The sequence below is a fragment of the Triturus cristatus genome, chromosome 9 (genome assembly GCF_964204655.1).
Source record: "Triturus cristatus chromosome 9, aTriCri1.1, whole genome shotgun sequence".
In the NCBI taxonomy this organism is placed as follows: domain Eukaryota; kingdom Metazoa; phylum Chordata; class Amphibia; order Caudata; family Salamandridae; genus Triturus; species Triturus cristatus.
The window spans coordinates 518,265,156-518,286,508 of record NC_140592.1 but is presented as its reverse complement, the minus strand read 5'-3'; the positions used below and the strand labels follow the sequence as shown (position 1 = coordinate 518,286,508).

Here is a 21,353-nt window from a genome sequence, read left to right as displayed (position 1 = left end):
GAAAATACCAATTCACATGAAGTTTGCAAAGAGCTAGAGAAATACTAATATAAAAACAAGCAATAAACAGCGGCACTTTAAAACTGCTTTCATCGTTGTTCGCTAAACAGGAAATAAACAAAGTAGTCCCCAAAGGACAAAATACAAACCTACAACAAAATGAAACTGTAGTAGGCCAGTGCTCCCGAGCAGAAAACGGAAGTGATGTCTCAGGAGCGCCAACCAATGAGGAGCCAGGAAAGAGGAGCGATGCAAGAGTGAACCTATGGAAAGCAGCAGGCGGGATTGCACTCAGTATGGTAAGTACAATAGGTCTTGCAGACAGCGCATGTGTGCTGATGCTCGCCCTAAAAACTTACCAGAAGGCAGCAGAGCATTCAGAATTCGGCGACCAAAATCACTCTCAACCTCCCACGCTGTACTCACATCTAACCACACCTGCAGGAGCTCAACTGGCTCCCCATTTACAGACGAGCTCAAGTCAAACTCCTCACGCACACTTTCAAGGCACTACATAACACTGGCCCAGCATACTTCACCAGTCGCATCTGCTTTTCACAAACCTTCCAGACACCTCCACTCCTCTGGACTCCTACTTGCACAAATCCCACACGTGCGGGATACCAGATCTAGTGGTAGAGCCTTCTCCTACATAGCTGCTAAGGCGTGGAATGACCTGCCTCTACACATAAGAACCTCCGCCTCACTTCTTGAATTTCGCAGAAGCTAAAGACCTGGCTTTTCGAGCAGTCCCACTAGGCCCTAGGTGTGACTTGACTCACACCTGCTCAACACCAGGATGCCCGCCCGATTGATAGTGTGTTCTACAAATCTGCATAACATAACATGCTGGAATGCGGGGGAACCCCCTCAGTCAAACCACCACTGTGTTTTGCCACACCAAATATCTCTGTTTGAGTAAATATTCAGCACATAATCATTGGAAGTTACCTGGGTCGGTTAACCACCATTTGCATACCTCTGTAGGGTCATATATATGAATTCAATTTGAATGATTCCGCCTATTGTATATCCATCACATGTTAGTAAAATGAGCTCCTTATGGTTGGGTGATGATGGCACACACACGTTTCAATAGCTAGTTCACTTTTGGTGTGCACTGCTTGTATTAATACTATTGTTTATTATTATTACAAGCATTATCACTAAAGTTAAGTTCCCTTCCCAATTCAGCTATTGTAATACAATCAGGGTATCAACATAAACTGACCTCTGAACCCCAAATGGGGATACACGCTTCCTCAACTTCAGTCTTTTTTATTGTCTCAGTCAGAGATGTTATTGTTATCATGAACGTTAGGGCTGTTTAATTGTTCTGTTCTTTAAGCAACTTGATTTGGCCAAATGATGGCAGATTTCTTTATATAAATCAAGTGGCAATTAGTGAAAATAATTCAGGTGGAGAGTAAATATGCTTCCCAATTTACACAGATTGTGTAACGCCCCCACCCCCACAAAAAGCGATTGTTTCAAGAAAAGTGCCCATTAAAGCCTGTTAAAAAGTGATCAAAATAATGCAGTTTACAACAAAATATTGCAAATATATTGGGTCAAAAGCTGATTATTTTCAAGTCCTTTCGACCTTCCTAGGAATGTTCGGGGGTGTTAAAATAATATCAAATCGGTCAGATGCATCCTACATGACCATTTCCCAAAGAACGTGCCTAGTAAATTATAGCTTTTAGATGACCTTCACAAAATCTGTGCATTCAGTTCCACACGGTCCTGCATATTTTTTCACAAAGTGTAAAGCGCCTCCCTTCACACATATGTTGCATTTCCATTTTCCATTAATCATTACTTCTAAATAGAAGAGCTGTCATTTAAAATGAATGAAAATGAAAACCTACTTGGAAGGGGAAGTTTTGGATAATGATAAGTTACACAGATCTCATATTGTGCTTCAGTTTTGCAACAATTTACAATTATAAACTGAATTTGGGGTGCAGACGTAATTGTCCTGCAGCCTTGGTTTTTCTGATTGAGGAGCAAAGAGGCAGCTCCAAACACACTTTTATCTCAGAGGAATGCTTCAATCTGATAGAAAATTCCAGTATCAGAAAAGAGGCCAGTAGAGATGTGTGCCCTAAGAAAACCACTATGTGCAGGCTTACCATAAGCAGTTTTTGACACCCCTGAAACCACACTATATAGTCCAGAGTGAAATCAACATCTTCCAAAAACATATGACCACATTTCACCTATACATTAGACGGACACTGGCTACCTGTCAAATCCCTTGTTAAAATCCAGATTGGATGCTTGGCTTACAAACAAATTTGCTTAAATCATCGTCTTATGTGTCAGACCTGCTACCCATCTCTATAAAACAAAGGGGACACAGAAGAGACAACTCACTTTACCTTGAAGTCCCTAAGTCCAGATCCTCCCAAACTCCAAATCTGGGGCGGTATTACAGAAGGTGCCCCGGGGGCGCAACAGGCGTATTATAAAATGGGGCGCAGACCCTTGTGCTTCCCCTTCTATAATACTGATAGTGCTGGCGCACTTAATGCGCCAGAGCTACCTTCAGAGGGTGTTCCCTCATTTACTTAGGGGCGTGCCCTATGCAAATGAGAGAATTCCTTTGACTCTGCGCCCTCGCCATATTACAGACGCGGGCGCAGAGTCAAAGAAGCCCTCAGGAGGTGCACTGACAATGCGCCATTTAAAAGGTGGCGCACTGCCTCTTGACAGCAGCCCTCTGCAGGGGGTGAAGGGGGTCCCATGGACCCTCCATACATCCCCTTGCAGGTGTGTGCAGTCACTGACTACACACCTGCAAGGGGATCTCTAATCCCCTTTGAAAGTGCAGGCGGCACCCGCCTGCACCAGTAGCGGCCCGTGAAGGGAGTTCCGTAGGGGGGATGAGGCGCGGCGGGGGAGGGGCAGGGTGGGGGTTAGTAAACACCGGAATATGGATGAACGGAGGTAAGTAAACAATTAAATAAATAAAACGAATTTCGTTGCACGCACTGCATCGCAAAATGCGATGCAGCGCGCGCAACAAAATACTTTTTATTTATTTAATTGTTTACTTACCTCCGTTCATCCATATTCCGGTGTTTACTACCCCCCACCCTGCCTCACCGCCCCACGGAACTCCCTCCACGGGCCGCTACAGACCTGCACTGTGAAAACATGGAGCGGCTGCTCCGTGTTTTCACATGAATGCGCTGCCCTGGGGGCAGCGCGAGTTCACATAGATCATAATCGGGCGCATTGGCATTGTTTGCGCCCAGCGCACCTTTTGAAAGGTGCGCCAGGCACAAACGATGCCATTGCGTAATACGGCCCCAGATGTTTTCAGTTGTCTGTACATTATTCTGGAGCACCATACTCGTAATTTAAGAATCAAACCCTCTCTATTCGCCTTCGGAACACATCGAAAGATCCACCTCTTCAAGTTATTGCTGATCTAATATGATCATTCAACGAACTGACCCATATGATGTAAAAACGAATGTCTTTCTTGGTCCTTGTAAGCAAATTGTCTGATACGTATCTATTTGATACAATTCTAGCCTGATTACAAGTTCAGGGCTAAAGTCCGAAATGTGTGTGAACAGGAGATTGCTCAGGGATAAGAATTAAGAGTTGTGGGATAATTTTCACAGACTTGCAGTTTCCTGTGATAGATTTAGACAGGCCAAACGCTCGAAAACCTATGGGGGAAAAGGGTCCAGAAGAAAAGCCCAAACATGCAGAATTTGGTGTGTTAAACACTGATTCTGATTATTATGCCTCATTTCCATGTTGAATATTGAGTAGATGCTTACCACACCTGGTCAATACTTCACCCCAAGCTGAAGGCTTTGGTCAGATGTGGTAACTATCTCACCCTATTCTGCATGAGTTGTCAACAGGACCTACGTTTTATGTAAAACCCACTAACACTAGTATGCTTCAGCAGAGCTCAAGAGAGCAGTTCAATAAATACGGGTTTATATTGAAGATCACTGTATTAATAATAGAAACACATTTTACTTCTTAATCCGGCCCAACACAGAGTAGCTCATTTTAATTAACCTTTCAAATAAGGAATGAAAATTGCCATTTCTGGTGACATAGAAGAACTGCCATAATATGGAAATACTCTAAAGGCATTTCTGAAAGGTGAAAGTGGCGTATGGGAAACTGCCCAGACTGCATAGCTGCCTAAAGGAATTTGCTGTGGTGATTAATGTATGAAAGATCTCAAAGCACAAGAGGCTGGAAAGGGATGCTTGACCAAAGGTTGCTTTTGGGCATCTCCTGCAGCCGGTGACCTCTAAACATTTACAAAATAAGCCGTAAATGGGGTCATGTAATTGAAGACCAAAGTCAGAAGTCAGTCCTGTGCACACAGGCATTTGTTAGGGTCCAGTAGATTCCAGGAGCTCCGAGTTTGTGATTGATGTCAGCAGCAGCAAAGAACACCAGCGGCAACAAAGGCAGCACAGCAATCATAGCACAAAAAGGAAAAAACAAGAAACACAGTGGCAGGTATACTGTGAAACTCATGTGTAATATAACCAGAAGCTCGAATTTAGGAACAGTGATCATGAGTGCACTGGGGGCGGGGTTAGTGAGTGTGGGGGCAGGGCCAAAGGCGTGGCAAAAAAGAACAAAATATTCTGTAACTATTGTGTTGGTCTTCCATACGTAAATGCATCTAAAATATAACACACATAGCTTAAACGAAAAATAAATGCAAGTTAACCTAATCAGTGGGAAATGCAGACTTTTACTTTAATAAACCTCAGTTGGGTAATAGGTTCACTGCCGCTGCCAATGTGTGTAACCAGACACTCACAGAACTGAATCCTGGTTGGAGCAGTTGGGAATAGCAACTTGTGTGTTTATAGTGCCTGTGTCAGAAAGCCCTGTATTACACACAGTATAAGATAGGGTGTTGCAAACTGTGCAAAACGATTTAGTGTTTCAGAGAAGGAAGTGCTTTCAAATCTATATTTTAGTGATATGCAATGAGGCTGAACCTAGTGCAGACCTTTTTTGTTTTTTTTACAAGTGTCCATTAAACGGATGCACTTCCGAATTTAAGCGGGTAACAGCCTTACATTAACTCTCAAAAAGACGAAATCTTTGTCACCTAGAAGCTTCACAAGTAACTCCATAAATTGAAGCCTTTACTGACAGCAAAGGAGGCGGAGCCCTTACATTTGATGATTAATCAGTTGCATACATTAAGTAAATCACAGAATTAGACAAGCTGCAACGTTTAGAGGAATGCCAAATTGTGAGGGATTTAGCATCTTGTGTTATGACCCTCCATTTTACTTCAAGATAGCAGGCACCCTGGAGAGAAAGTTTGATTCATGAAGTCCAAAAGGGGGAAAATTTGAGAAGTACATTACTTTGGTATTTTATATAGTACAGACTGGAGGTGAATACACAGAGATTAAAAGGAATTTACTTTAAAGGTTGAGAATGGGATAACGAAGTATGTAGCATGACACTAAATTTGTATTGCTCAGAATGAGCTCGACTTCATAGAGTACAGAATGAAGGGCAAAGAATTCAGAATAGGGATAACTATTGTTATGTATTGGAGTATAAAATCAAGGTAATTCACAGGAACATCGCAGAGTGTGGAATGAGAGTAACGGCATAGATTAAACCATGATGTATGTAAAATAGCGAACAGTATTTCACAATGTAGATCATGAATATTTCAGGCAGAATATCGACGGGGTAGAATATTGTGACAAGAACATCGAGCGACAAAATATCAAAATGTAAGTTTGTTTAGATTTTCTGTATGTAACTCCACACATATGTACCTTGATGATTTAGATAAATATCTTCAAGGAACCTAGATGAGGAGGTAAGAATAGTAAATCCTTACATCCCTCTGTGCACTGACGTCTTCGATATTTTGTCCCTCCAAATTCTTGTAACAATATTCTGTCTTGTCGATATTCTGCCTTCAATATGCCGTAGTAAAATCACATATCTCAGAGTTGGAATTGGGGAAATTTAATAAGTGAACAGAAATGTATTAGTTAATAACGTGCAGAAAGAAGTAACTTCGTTGTTGTACAGAAATGTATCATTTAAAAGCATAGAAAAGGTAGTACAATTGTATAATGAGAAATGATTTTGTAGTAAACATGTTTTTCTGGTTCTTACAGACTTTAGTTATTTGGGTTTGTAAATACCTTTGGTAAGCTCGGTAGGTCACCTTGAATTTTTTTTTTTTTAAAGAAGCAGCTGTACAGTCGTTAGACAGGAAGTCAGCTTTTTGTTAATTGTTTTTAAACAGGTGTTTCTTGGGGAGCTTTCTAAAGTCCAACAAGTTGAGTGGTTGCATTCCTGGAAACTGTGCGGTCCACTTTTTTGTGCGAATGATCGTGGTTGGGTGATATTTTTCTTCAGGTGCACTGATCCCTTATATGATTGCTTGCACCTTGGGGGACAGTGAATACAGTGAATTCTGTAAATGATCTGCTACCTTGTTTGAGTCTATTGGGGGTCTGGTTATCTAATTATTTCAAAGGCCACAGCAAAGTGCATTGCTATAGTGAATTGTGGCTCCTTTAAAGGCTCTGGCTAGCCATGCGCTTCTGTTGGCAAGCTTTGCAGTTTCTTCAGCACGCCGATGTACATGGGTCTGCTTCATGCCTCTTGGTTTATTTAATTCTCCACTTCAGAAACACATTGTACGCCCAGTAGACTTTGTGAATCTAGTCCCTTTTCCTTCAAGCTGAGCTTGAAGTTCTCCACGTGGCTCTTCAGAAGTGTATACATCATTTGTCGAAGATACATCTGGTCGAGCAAATTACAAATTCATCCCCATGCGACCCAAAGAAGCCACTGTATCACATTATAGTTAATAACTCTGGTTCCATTTTAGTATAATTAGTATCATGTGAACCAGTTTTTATGGCACCTTTGAGCTCACGATAGTACAGGGAATAGTTGTCTCTAATGATATAAAGTTTTCTTAAGACTATTATTATTCTTGTCTTAGCTCTTTCTAAGTCTTGGACGAGTCTTTCAGGCACTCTGGCACTGCCAGATAGGCCGGTCTGAACAGTCCATTGTGCGGAACAGTTTCCTTTGTCCTGTGGATTTTGATGGGACCAAAAACACCGGCCCACACAGTGGCCCTGTGAAGCCGGCCCACCTGTCAGTGCCATAGTGCCAGACTGCCCAACACACCAGTCCAACACTGCTCTTTTCTATATGGTCACGCCACTGTATGGCCGTCAGCAGGATCTGTTCCTATTTCTTGATCCATCCTTGATCCATCCAAGTTCCTTTTGTATTTCATGATCGTCCACCTGGGCAACATGCCTCACCTTGTCAGGATCTTGGAGACGATCAGTGGCTCCTTTAGATATTTCTTGCGGAATTACTTGAAGGAACCACCTTGAATGATTTCAAGGATTAGTATCACAAAAACCAGCTTCGGTCAAACTTTACAAAAAATATGACATGCTTAGATAATGACCACCGTTAATCTTTCCAGTTTGCTATCATACTTGGCTTGTGCCGAAGGTACTTTCTCTCTAAAGTTTGTTTTGTTGTCATTTGTATGTCTTCGCTGTTGAGCAAAGTTTTCGCAGTTAATTAACGTTGCACCCAAGGCTGCTATTTTTTTCTTTGTTTTTCCATATTTTATACATTTTAACTCATCATCATTGAATTAATGGAAGTCACAGTGTTATGTCACTAGCTGGTCCGGATTGGTAGCATACTCAATATAATGTTCTCTTAAATGCATGTGTGCAGAGTTTTACTACCATGTGAATGGTCCCAAAGGCTAATTTTCATCTGGATGCTGTTTACAGTTCTGGGGTACCTTTTTTAGGTTGAATAGCTTTATTATTATAATATATATGAAATAAATACTAATACCAACAATTAATAATTTGACATATCATACTTAGAACAAAGTGATAATAATCTGAGATAGAAGAAAATAATTATTATCTAAAACTTGAACTTGAAAGCTACAATAATCATCCAACGAAACAATATCAGTAAACATAAAATGACAAAGCTTTTGTGTGAATTTCATGTAATTATTAAAAGAAGAAACGAGAAAAAGAAAGACTAGGGTACCTGTGGACTCGAGACAAAATGGTGTGCCAACATTTATCTGCAGCAGCATGAAGAACTGCTTACAGGCCATCAGCGCATGGGCTGTGCTTTGTATTGTTTACATACGAGGCATCCTCTATGGTGCCTTCCTAGGATCAGGCATGACATGTTGGAGTTGTACTGTTCATAGTTAATTCCTACCAGACGTGCAAAGCGCATAGGGCTCAAAGGGCTTCAGCCTCCCCCCCATCCCCCGTCGTCTGTCTCTGCCCGGGCTGAGACAGCTTCCCGGGCACACACACATACAGACAGTTTTTGAGCTGCTGTGTGTGGGCTGGCTGGTCTGGCATCCCTCTTATTGCAACCGCACCCGAGTACTTGTTAAAAGACCATTTACTTGTTAACGAGGCTTTGTTGTTTTTCACCCCCTCTTAAAGGCCCTGCATATCCATCCTGCATATTTCTGGAGGAATTACCCCCCCCCCCCAATTTTTTTTTATCAGCCCCCCACACCCTCCCAAAATTTGGCTCTAGTTGCGCCTCTGATTCCCACATTAAGTGAGCTATATATCCCAGCGCTGCCCTGGTGTATGGCATCTAACATGTCTAAAGGAGGAAAACCCCATTTCCACCGTGCCTGTCATGCTGTCGAGTTCATGCTTCACTTTTCATAGATGTAAGTCTGAAGGCCTTTCTTATGTGTAGATGTAGCCAGCCTGAGCTTGCGGTGCACTGGGAGTTTGTGTCAAGCGTGTTGATTGAATTAGATGTGCTGATGAGATTGCTACGAGTTTTATACTTCTCATTACCTCCTTCAGAATGTAAATCACATGGGGGACGATTTTTGCCTCTGTCAATTTATGTTCAGTTATTATTGATTACCTGGTGCTGTATTACAACGAAAATATTTTGGAAGTGCTGCCACTTAGAGTTTGACGCTATAATACAGTTTAATTGGCACAGTTCAAAATCAATCATATTAACAATAAGAAACTTATAATGAATTAAGGAGTATGCTTAAAATGTAAGTCTGTGTTTTTCAGGTTCCTTCTTAAATTACTTCGGGGTACATTTGAACATACAAAAACAAGAAAACAAATCACATAATTAGACAAGCTACATCGTTTTACAGTAATGCCAAATTGTGAAGAATGTAGCATCTTGTGTTATGACCCTTCATTTTACTTCATGGTAGTTTGATTGAAACTCAGTCAACACGTGTTTCGCCCCTATGGGCTTGCAAGCCTTGGGCTTTTTCAAGGCTCAAATTAGGAGAATCCCATAAGTCCATTCATTGCCGTCTTTCAAAAAATACTGATACAGGTTTTAATTATGACGAGGTACAAAAATAAAGTATTGTTTACAATATTGAGGTCATTATCTGGACGTTAAGGTTAACCCCTAGTAAGGATGATCCCGTAAGTTGCATGCCGCCGTCCTTCACAAAATCTTGGTGTGGGTATAATGCACGACGGTGTGCAGCAATGGTTTGCTTACAAATTACAATAGTAGTCTAACCAGGATGGAGTAGACAGCAAAAGGTAATCGTCATAGTTGTAGTCTGGATGCTGGATCGGTAGGTTTAGCATCAACTCTGGATCCAGACCACAGCTAAGATGATATCCACTCCCAAGCCTGAACCCTTCTGTCTTATATCATGTCCTCAATCTCCACATGATCTGCCAAATGGTATCCCTACCTATGGCCCTTCCAGCTCACAGTGTTTGTGCCAGTGTACTTGATATTATGAATCACTTATATATTTGTATATACATTTTCCCTCTGAAAAAAACAAAGGTTAAAGGGATGTTATAATTTGGTGAAAAAGGTGGTTAAAACATGCCTTTTTAAACAATCAAAACCACAGCAATTCACCAGTTACAATTATCGTAACTATAACTCATGCACTAAAGTAACTATAACTCGTGCCGCGGCCATGCATAGCGTTGTTATCAGTGATGTCATTTCAGATGTTACGGTGATGTTGTCAAAAATGTCATAGAACATGTTATGAGTGATGGATTATGGGAGGTAATTAGCTGTGCATGACAAGGGTGTGAGTTGTAGTTACTTTAGGACATGAGGTATACTTCAGATAACTATAACTGGTGAATTTCATTGTATTTTTCTGTGTTGAACGGGATGTTTTAACTGACATTTACACCTAACTGGGACGTCCCTTTAACTTTTGTTTTTTTTCCAGTAAATTTCTAAGTTGTTTTTCTGAATATTAAGTTATTATTACAATTTCTAACTATAAAGTTACTTTGACCTTTGTTTTTTTTCTGTGAATTTCTTAGTTTTTTTAAATGTAAAGTGAAATGTCCATCTCCATGTGTGGTGTGGGGTTGGGTGCAGGGCCCAATCCCACGCCCCTGTGAGCATCTAACCCCTGACCGTGAACGGCCTTTGGTCGTGCGCAGTGAGTTTTTGGGCCCAGAGCTTCACCTGTGACCAAGACCTACACTAAAACCGCCATGGACACCCAACCCCCAGCTGCTCACGGTTCTGACCGTGCATGGCGTGGGTTTGGGTGTAGGGCCTAGCCAACCACCCACAGATGCGCACAACTATGTCATATAAAAATATACACAGTGTAATTTTAAGTAAGGCAGACCTACTGGCTTTGTCAAAGGGTAAAACACTAAAATATAAAAAGCAGGTGGCTTATTGGCTTTATCAACAGGTCACCACATCAAAGTATACATAGCAGACTTATTGACTTTGTAAAAAAAAAAAAGTCACCACTAACTATAATCAAATGTATATTTTATAAATTCTTTATTGTGATTGTCACAGCATGTTTTCAATGAAGCATTTTTAAATAAAAACATTAAACATGTTTTAGAGTATTTTTTAAAACATTTTTCAGGCCATAAAGTACAGCCATAGAACAAACCAGAAGGTGTCCCTGCACTCCAGCTGAAGAGCAAATGGCTCCAGCTCGGAGTGCTCTAAAAAACATATGCTAAGCTCTCCTGGGGTCATAGATTCAATAACCCAGGAGATTTACTTTGTTTTTATAATGTGACTGTGGGGCTGCTGTGCTCCCTGCTTCTAGGGGCACCACCAGGATGAAATAAAATATTACTAAAAAGCCCTCGCTAGTCATTATGGGGTGCCCCTTGCTGGCACAGTGAATAATAAATGAGATACACCATTTTTTTTCATTTATTAGGTGCCCCGGTCCCCACTCGGTGCAAGCACGCTTTATTTTTACAAGTTGGAGACTGTGGGGAGAGCCCCAAGGCCCCCGTGGTCCCTGCCAACTCTGCAGCCAATACTCATACTGGATACTGGAGGAACCTGGCAATTTGTTTTCCAATTGGGTGCCCCAATGCCCACAAAATACAAATTGTTGGGAGCCACAGGGGGGAGCCCAAAGGCTCTCGCAGTTCCTGCCAACTCACCAGCCAGCTCCCTTCATGGGTGCCAGCTTCTTTCCTTTGCTCCCGCTCAGGCCAGAGCAGCTTCTTTCCCTGCTCCCACCCGGGCGGGATCAGAGTTGTGTTCCCTGCCGGGAGAGTGCAGGCAGGGAATAAAGCTTATATTCTCTTCCCCCTGCTCTCTAGTGCAGGGAAAACAACAATGTCCTGAGGAATGATGTCCCTGGGATAGTGCTTTGATCGGGCCCTAGGAATGGGGTCCCTGTGTAGATCTACAGCTCAGAGAGGGAAGCCTAACTCCCCCTCCCCAAAAAAATACACTGGCACCAGGGGATGGGGTCAACGGGGCCTTAATGAAGTTCAGAGAGGGGGGATCGCACACCCATTGCCCAAAAATAATGATTCACCACGTCAAAGAGACTTGGGATGGGGGGCTGCAGGCCCCCTCCCCTTTAGTAATAATAGAAACCCCAGGGGATGGGGTCTCCAGGGCCTTCAGAGGGTTGAGGAGTCGCCACACGCTGCCGTCTCCAAAAATCAAACATTTTGCCGGTCCCTGGGTCCTGGTCCACACCAGGGGGCTCATTGGTAAAAACCTCATTTTTGGGGGGGAGCCAGGGTATCCGTACTGTGTTGCTCCCCTATATTTTTTTCCTTCTTTCTCTAAGACAGGGGACTGAGTCCCCAAGTCCTAAACTGACTGCCACCGCATTTTACTTGATGTGGTGACAGCCAATCAGATCTTATATTTAAATCTGTTGGCTCCGCTGATTCTTCACCGCGTGATATATACATACACTTTGAACCTTAATTTCTCAAAAACTACAGAACATATTTATACCAAGGAGCAAAAAGCACGCTTTCAAAATTTCGCTTTCTGCCAAATTTGGTGAAATTCCATTCAGTCATTTTCGCTGTAGCTGTGTCTAATTTTCCTTTGGGAAATTGCATGGGAAAATGCATTTTGAGATACCCCTCTTTTTCTCAGCCCTGCTTGATGGATCACCCTTAAACTTTCCGTAAAGAAGCTGAGGTGGATGCACTGTTTATTGCCATGGTGTAAACCATTTATGCAGAGTATAATATGCTGTTTATTACCATTGTTGAGAGAGGGGAGGGCATCATGGCTCTCTAGAGGCTGTCTTGAGATATTGCCCCTCCTCGCGCTCAGCAATGGTAATAAAGAGTATATTAAACTGCTCACCAACATATAAACTCTATATATAAAATCATACCAATCTTGGCACGAAACTAGAACTTCACTCAAAAAAGAGTATTTGTGTGCTTCTTAATGATTAAGTTGCAAGGTTTTACATATATTTGTGTTACAAAAATGGGTCAGGTTGGCTTTAACTTGTTAAATGATGTGTTTATCACGACCAATAGTTTGAAGGAAGAATAGGGCCCCTTGTTCGAGGGCCCAAACTCTAAATCCAAGTGAACGAGGGAATACTTTTCTTTATCTAGTGTGAAATCCTTGGACACTTGCAGTTTTCTGTGAATCTGGTCGATCTGTTGCCTGGCAGCAACTCAACATCTTTGTTGTGGCATGTTGTGGCAAGCATTACAGGATGCGAGGCAAGGAAGCCTGATTCTGGAAAACAAAATGTCAAGCATGGATTAAGGGTTTAGAGGAAGCATCTCTCCCCCTTGGAGGATGTGGGGTGGTTATCATTTTGTGTTTTTTGAATCTTTAACAATATTTTAAAAAAGAAATATACACAGTGTAACTAAGGACCGTAAAAGACCATGCAGAGGGAGCACGAGCAAACTGAAGTAGGCACAGGCCCTGCGCTGAGAGCCGACTGTGCATGGGCAACAATGATGTGTGCAGTTATCAGGGTGTGAGAAGCCTGTGCCCAGAGGATGATGGGCACAGCCACCCAGAGCACTCTTTGTATAGGTAAAGGCTTAAGGTCATTTGCCATGGAGGCTTACCTGGGGCTGGCTGGCTGGCCAGCCGATGGCTGAAGTGTGCACACAGTGGCTAGTATTTTTAAAGGACAAGTGTTCCCTTTGGGATATATACTTGATGCGATATACATCAGTCAATACAGTTATTGGTCAATAGTCCACAAAATGTATTACTTTATAAGAAAATTCTGAGGTTTCAAATACATTTAGACCATCACCAACCAATACTCCACAAAGCATGCCATCCACTAAACAAAAGAGAATGCATCACATCTAGTATTTATTTATTTAATAATGTGCACAAACATCCTTGTAGCCATATTAGTCCACAAATGAGATTTGATGGGGGTGGGGTGGGGGAGGTGTGGTGTGTGTCTATGTGTCGGAAGGCCACTGACCTAGAAATAGGAGTACATGTTGATACTGCACTGCCCACATTTAGTCCTATTTCTATGTCAATTGCTGGCCCAGTTTTTTGTTCTGAAAAGCTGGGCAACCTAGGCTAGGTGTAAACTGTGTACTATGCTTCCCAATGGTTGCCTTAAGGCATGCTGCGTACCTGCTGCATGACACCTCTTGCAAGACACTACAAGCCTTACTTTCCATCCTCTGCATGTCTCCTCTCTCTAAGCACAACCTCCTCAGTCACATGCATGTTTGCCTTAATCTTTATTATTGTATTTCTGCAAATTGCACTGATTTCGTTGCAAAGTTTTTAAAAATCACAATCTCGTTTTTTTTAAAGGCATACCTGCTACCTAACACCACGTGCTTTCCTCTATCGGATCTAGGAATCCCACCAACCATCTGCATGAACGCACATACCCCCGCCACCCGACTAACGATCACACCTCATTCCTATTAATTTGATCTAAGAAACTGGAGTCATTGTATGTGAGAGAGCCATCATGGAGCTGTACTTTTCTGGATGCAACAGCAGAGGGAACCTTCCTAGTTCTGCCCACCACCATTGTTGGGGCAGTTTTTGATCATATGTGGTGTGCGTTTGTGAACTGTAGTTGAATCATTTTCCCTGTTGATTGGCAGAGCATGGGTGAATTATGACTTCGTTGGTGTACTGACTGCACCCCCATATGAAATAATAGACGTTTAAGTGCAGGTTCAAGAGTTAAGTTATGAGCTTCTCCAAAAAAGTGCCAATATCTTCTTCATGTCCTCTGAAAGAAAGTGCTATAGTAGGGGCGCACATTGGGCTGAAGCGTTAACCGTTGCTTGGTTCCTGTTTCCGTCTACAGGTTAAGTCCTTCAGGTTTCACTTCTGACGCTGTCCCTGCACGCCTTCGACAGAGATGTCCCCGGCCTGCCTGCTGCCACGGCTTCTAGTCGCTATGGCGGCTGGGCCTGAATCAAAGCAGATACCTGGTGGCTGAGCCTTCCCTGCCCCATGTCACGCATCCCAGGCCGGCCTCGTTAGTGATAACTGGCCAGAGGGCGTTTGTTTTTGTGACCCTTGCTCCAAGCGCAGCAACTCACACCACTCTTGAAATCCTAACCCAAACATGGGCTCATGCGGATCCAGCCGGAACGCTGTGTAACCTTCGCCGTTATCTGTGACAGTGTTTAGTAAACATTCACCCAGGCCGGTATGTTCCGTCCCGGGCCGCCATCTACCTGTGTTTGCAGCAACACGTCTTGTCGGTGCAAGTGAAGAAACCAACATCGCGCCTGATATTCAGGGTGTGTGACGTCATCTTAGAGTTTCCTATAAAGCCCTTCTTTGCTGTTAGATGACAAGGCACACCAGAGACATGACTGAACTATTTCTCTGTAAGACCCTGTTTCTGCGCTGTCACCTGCATAAGTGCTTGTCACCCAGTCCCCCAATCATCTCCTTCGCTACGGATTCCCTCACTACCATCATTAACAGTGCTCCTCGGGTCTCCTTAACCACTCTCTATCACATGCATTTCTTTCGTTTTATAGCGCCACTAATGCCAGTATAGGATGTCAAAGCGCTTTACATCACATATATATATATTACCCAGAGACAGTGAATCATATGTGTGTGAATCACTGTATAGGAAATGTTACATAAGACAGAGGACAGCAGGGTCTTGGTCTGGAGAAGCACAAACTCCGAATTTAAAACGTAGCTCCATGGTTGGGGATTGTCTTTACTAATAAGAATTGATTTCTATCCAAATGAACCCTTTTTGCCACGTAAGAATAATGAAAGACTGGCTCCGAAAAACATAATGTTCTAATCTATGCCTTGATGTCTGGCATGCAGCTTTTTGATGATAGTTAATAGGTAATTTTTCTATATTAGGACTTTATTTTATAAACTGCAAGTAACAAAAAGATCTCTGTGACAGAAGCAGTAACGTACTGAACTATTTATATTCTATGCACTTCTGTGATCTGCTTAGTGCATATTGTTTGTAGCAGGCACATTAACCCGCTCAGCTACCTTATGAATCAAAATGCCAGTAGACAAAGCTCCAACCTCCCTCCAGCAGGCACATTAATCACCAGATGTATCTTGACATTTTTATTGTTGCCTGGAAAACGCTGGAGGCAAAGAAGCTGCAGCACGTGCTTTTACATCCTAAACGTATTTGAAAACACGGCGCCCCCTTAAGTCAGCGCCCAGTGCCGTAGCACCGGTGTCACCGCCTCAAATCTGCCTCCACCCTGATCCAGTTAAGGTAGGCATTTAGCGTTGAAGAGAAGATTCTCAGCCTCGGCTATAAAGTTGATAGTACGATAATTGTGCAACAGACTGGCAAGTCACAGCTGGATCCGCCCTTCTTCCAGGCAGCAATATGGCATGATCACAGAAAGCCGTCCCACGCCTCCATTTGCTGCCAAAGTTTCCACCATTGAGCCTGGCTTCTTGGCTGATGGGATGGTTGGTCAGCCTTTTTAACCTGTTTCCCCTTTGTTAGTCGGGACAGCTTTGGAAGAAGGGTGAATTTGCCCTCCTTCCTTCCCAATTGTGACAACTCTAATTTCAAAGATGGATCTTAACCCCCGGGTGAGGAACCTGCCCGTTTTTACCCACTAGCAACTCATGACACGAAAGGAGCAGGCAGTCGCCTAAAGAATGCCTTTGTGGACCCAAACCACATCAGCTCAGTTAACTCTTATGAGCCTCAGGATGAAGAGTGAAACCTGTAAAATTCCTACCATTCCATTTCGTCCCCAATGGCAGATTCTCAGGTTGTGAGCTAGCCATTGGCTCAATGCCTGCTGACGCAGAGGGTATTGCCTAAGTTAAACCTGACGCACCTGCAGCCAAATATCACTTTACAGCAGGTGTTGCTTGCCGATAACAAGGTGATTGATACTTCATTATCTTTGTCCTGGCATTGGTTCAGACATCTGGTGCCACAGGCCAAGATGGAGTTGACGCCATGCACAGCAGGACCATAGAGTCATGTAGCAGTAAGATGGACAGTCTATAGTCGGAAGCTTGTGCTCCAAAAACCAAAATGGCTACAAGCAAGTTCCAAACTATTGAAGCAATAGGCAGCGTGACACTCGCCAGGGTTGGGCTGGAGATCTTGTGGCTGGTTGTCACAATAGCACACTTCTGGACGTCTGTCCTGGAAGAGCACAACCTCCTCTGCCCTTTTTGAGAGGTGTAGCAACTCCAACTCCGGAGTGTGAAAGGTCGCAGTCCAATTGCCAAACAAGAGTCCTATTGCTGAGTTACTGATGGGTCATTAGGCCACTCTCAGATTGCGTAGCTTTACATAGCTCGCCCTCAATTGAGCTGTTTGTCTGTTTAGGTAGGTTGTTGGGCTGCAGTAAAATTGTAAACTCCTACGCCTGTCCTTAGATTGCGAGGTCACAGTAAGATTGCCAAATCTCACATTACTGGGTCACAATGAGGTAGCCAGGTCACAATCAGATTGCCCTAACTATGCTGGAAGGAGAATAAAAAACGAGATGCACATTGAGTACAGATTTCATCAGCATGAGCTTAACTCACTAAGCTAGCTTGATTTCTAGTCCTTAATCAGTGCAGTAGATATATGTGCAGGCTACCCCCACACGAAGCTGGTCAGCTGGTCAGAAAATTAGTGTGTACATACCAAAAACATGCTTTGGTTAACTAGACGGCCAAGCCTTGGAACGACCTTCCCCTGCACCTCAGTGCCACCTCATCACCCCATCAACTCAAGGCCTGGCTGTTCGAATGAACAGATTATCAGGTAGCAGCTAGCAACTCTAGCGACTTTAGACCCTCGCAGGTGATTTGGTGTGCTCTACAAATCCTTGATTGATTGACTGACTGAACTAGCAGCTCTTAGTCAGGCCTCTGATTGTGTTTTTTTTATATCTTGTGTGGCTGAATGATACTTCCTGAAATCTTTTAATTAAAAAGTGTGCAATTGTACGTAGGTTGGTTTTAGGCCAGAAAAAAAATATTTAGGGCTTCGTTCTTGCACATTTTGTGCTGCAGGCGCTGTACCTTTCTTCTGTGTGCCTTGCCCTCTAGATCTCCGCCTGAAACAGATTAAGTCCGAAATCATACTGACATCCAGACAGAAATATCACCAACAATTCCTGGCATTCACTTTTACTAAGAAACTCCAATTAGAAACAACTTTACAACTACAGCAGTGGTTTAACTAAGCTACAAATGTCAACTTTACCATGTCCCTCTTCTCTCAAGTAAGATCCTCTCATCTCTTTTTCCATCTACTCCAACTACTGGTATTGTTGATATATACATATATATCAATCTATCAATCAATCTGCAAAAATTGTAGAGCACGCTACTCACCCGTAAGGGTCTCAAGGCGCTGGGGGGGGGGGGAGAGGGGGGGGGGGGGTAGTTACTGCTCGAACAACCAGGTCTTGAGTTGTTTCCTGAAGGAGAGATGGTCCAGGGTCAGCCGTAGGTGAGTGGGGAGGGAGTTCCATGTCTTGGCTGCCAGGTAGGAGAAGGATCTTCTTCCGATGGTGGATTTCCGGAATCGTGGGACGGAGGCGAGGGCGAGGGCGAGGCTGGTGGATCGGAGCTGGCGGGTGGGTGTGTAGAATGTGAGGCGGCTGTTGAGGTACTTCGGGCCCGTGTCGTAGAGAGCCTTGTGTGCGTGGGTGAGGAGTCTGAACGTGATCCTCTTGTCGACGGGGAGCCAGTGCAGGTCCTTCAGGTGGGCCGAGATGTGGCTGCGGCGAGGGATGTCCAGGATGAGTCGTGCTGAGGCGTTCTGAATGCGCTGGAGTCTCTTCCGGAGTTTGGCTGTGGTTCCAGCGTAGAGGGTGTTCCCGTAGTCCAGACGGCTGGTGACGAGGGCCTGGGTGACCGTCTTCCTGGATTCGGTGGGGATCCACCGGAAGATCTTTCGGAGCATGCGCAGGGTATTCAAGCAGGATGACGAGACGGCGTTCACTTGCTTGGTCATCGTGAGGGAGGAGTCCAGGATGAAGCCGAGGTTGCGTGCGTGGTCCGTTGGTTGGGGGGGCGGTGCCCAGGGCAGGGGGCCACCAGGAGTCATCCCAGGCGGAGGGAGATGGTCCGAGGATGAGGACTTCCGTCTTGTCTGAGTTCAGTTTCAGACGGCTGATCTTCATCCATTCTGTGACGTCTTTCATTCCTTCCTGGAGGTTGGCTTTGGCGGTGGTGGGGTCGTTGGTGAGGGAGAGGATCAGCTGGGTGTCGTCGGCGTAGGAGATGATGTTGAGGTTGTGTTGGCGTGCGATGGCTGCGAGGGGGCTCATGTAGACGTTGAAGAGGGTGGGGCTGAGTGAGGATCCTTGCGGAACGCCACAGATGACTTCGGTGGCCGCGGATCGGAATGGGGGGAGGCGGACTCTCTGGGTTCTTCCGTTGAGGAACGAGATGATCCACTCCAGTGCCGCTCCTTGGATTCCGGTGTTGCTGAGGCGCTGAATCAGGGTGCGGTGGCATACGGTGTCGAATGCTGCTGAGAGGTCCAGGAGGATGAGGGCAGCAGTTTCCCATTGTCGAGCAGGGACCTGATGTCGTCGGTGGCTGCGATGAGGGCGGTCTCGGTGCTGTGGTTTGCTCGAAAACCGGACTGTGAGGGGTCGAGGGATCCGTTGGTCTCGAGGAAGGCGGAGAGTTGTCTGTTGACGGTCTTCTCGATGACTTTGGCAGGAAAAGGGAGGAGTGAGATCGGGCGGAAGTTCTTGAGGTCTGTGGGGTCCGCAGTGGGTTTCTTCAGGAGAGCGCTCAGCTCGGCATGTTTCCAGCTCTCCGGGAAGGTGGCGGATGCGAAGGAGCTGTTGATGATGTCCCGGAATTGGGGTGCTGTGAGAAGTTGGCCTAGCATATGCTGTCTCCTACTTATAGGGACACCTTGCACCAGTCCAATTCGACTCTTATTGATGATAGGTTTAAGACAACCTTTAAAGAAAGCTATCCTAGTGGTAGCTGTGGAGAGCAGCCTTCAGGCTAAGTCTTGAAGGAGTGTTAAGCTTATTGTTTTACCATAATAACCTTTTGAATAACCAAATGAAAGAGTAGCCCACACAGGTATATATATAAAATATATGTATTTATTCTAGACAGAATCCCACAGTCTCTTTATGAAGCTGTGGCAAAGTTACAATATCAAACAAACATTGATAGACACAATAAATAGCACTATTAACATTGGGCCCCAGGGGGGGACCAAACCATATACTAAAAAAGTGGTATAAGAACCACAACAATTCTACAGGCAATGCCTAGGGCATTCAGGATCGCTTGCCCCTTAAGAATCCACCCCAGGTTATGAGGAAGGGGACCCACTGGAGGCGCGTGCAGTGCAAGTAGCTGCTATCGGGATCTCTATTACAGCCTATGGAGAATGTCGCGGTTGGACATAAACAGTTTAAAAATACTTCTAGCAGGCGTACAAAGTTAAAACTTCAGACTTAAGCTTTTGAAGAGCCCACTACCACGAGAATACCGAGGTACCACTGTTACCTGCCCCAGGGAAGCAGGGTGCATAGGTCGTTTCTGCTGTCGGGTCGCGGGCTGATTTTCAATGGGAAAATAGTCAAAAGTTCTGCTAGCCAAAAGCGTCTGATGCCGTGAAGATCAAAGATGTGAAGATTGTAGAGAAGAACCTGAAAGCAGAGGGGACAGAGTCTGGGTCACGGCAAAGTGACCAGGAGGCTCAAAGCAAAGAGCCCTTCGATGTCGGGTGCTTCAGGTGGAAAGTGGTGTAGCTTGGATCTGCAGCCACGGGCTCCGGGAGGCTTCAAGGAAGGCCAGCTTCAGGAGGGTGACAGTCCCACGTCGGATGAGGGTCGCTGCGGTGTTAGTGTCCGGATTGGATCCACTAAGCCTTGGCAACCGCAACCCACGAAGAATAAACAAATCTGCTACAGTGCAGACCCACGAGGTCTGGGAGAGGTCTCCTTCGAGGAGACTGTAGAGCAGGCCTGGAGCAACCAGGGGAACGCTTGATTGTAAAGATAGACCTCCGCTAGGGCCCACAAGTCGAGAGACAAGGGACCGCGGGAGGCGGCAATTTGGAGTGCGTAAAAGGGCACCCACGGGCCACCGGAGGGGGCTAGGGCGCTGGTCTTTGGCACAATTGCTGTAGAGTGGTTGGCTCGTAAACGGGCCAAAGCACAACTTCCCCACTGGTCAGGGTCGTGTGCTACGCAAGAGGTGGCCGGTGTCCTGGGGTATTGGGGACCTCGGCACCCACACGGTCCACGGTGCCCAAACTCGTTCAGCACACTCACTGGTCTCTGGGATGCGCTGGAAACCCATCTCAAGGTTTCTGGAAGTCGTCGAAGTTCGTGAGAGCAGCGAAGTTCCAACCGGGTCACTTGCAGTGTTTCAGGTGCCTGCCAAGCAGCGGGATAACTCCTTTATCCCAAGGGAGATTTCTTCCGTCAGCTGGGCAGCAGCAAGTCGAAGGTCAAGACTGTAAAGTTCAAGATTAATCTGAGGCTCTGGGGCCACGTTATTCACATGTATCCCCAAGATTAGGGGAGTGTCCAGAGTAGCGTCCACCAATGGTAGGTGAAGCGGGAAAGGGTGGC

The 21,353-nt window shown here is 44.7% G+C and overlaps 1 protein-coding gene across 2 annotated transcripts in view; it reads left to right on the top strand.

The window, feature by feature from the left end:
* SPTBN2 (spectrin beta, non-erythrocytic 2) overlaps window positions 1-21,353 on the top strand; it is a 935,599-nt gene that overhangs the window by 279,001 nt on the left and 635,245 nt on the right. The window lies entirely within an intron of this gene.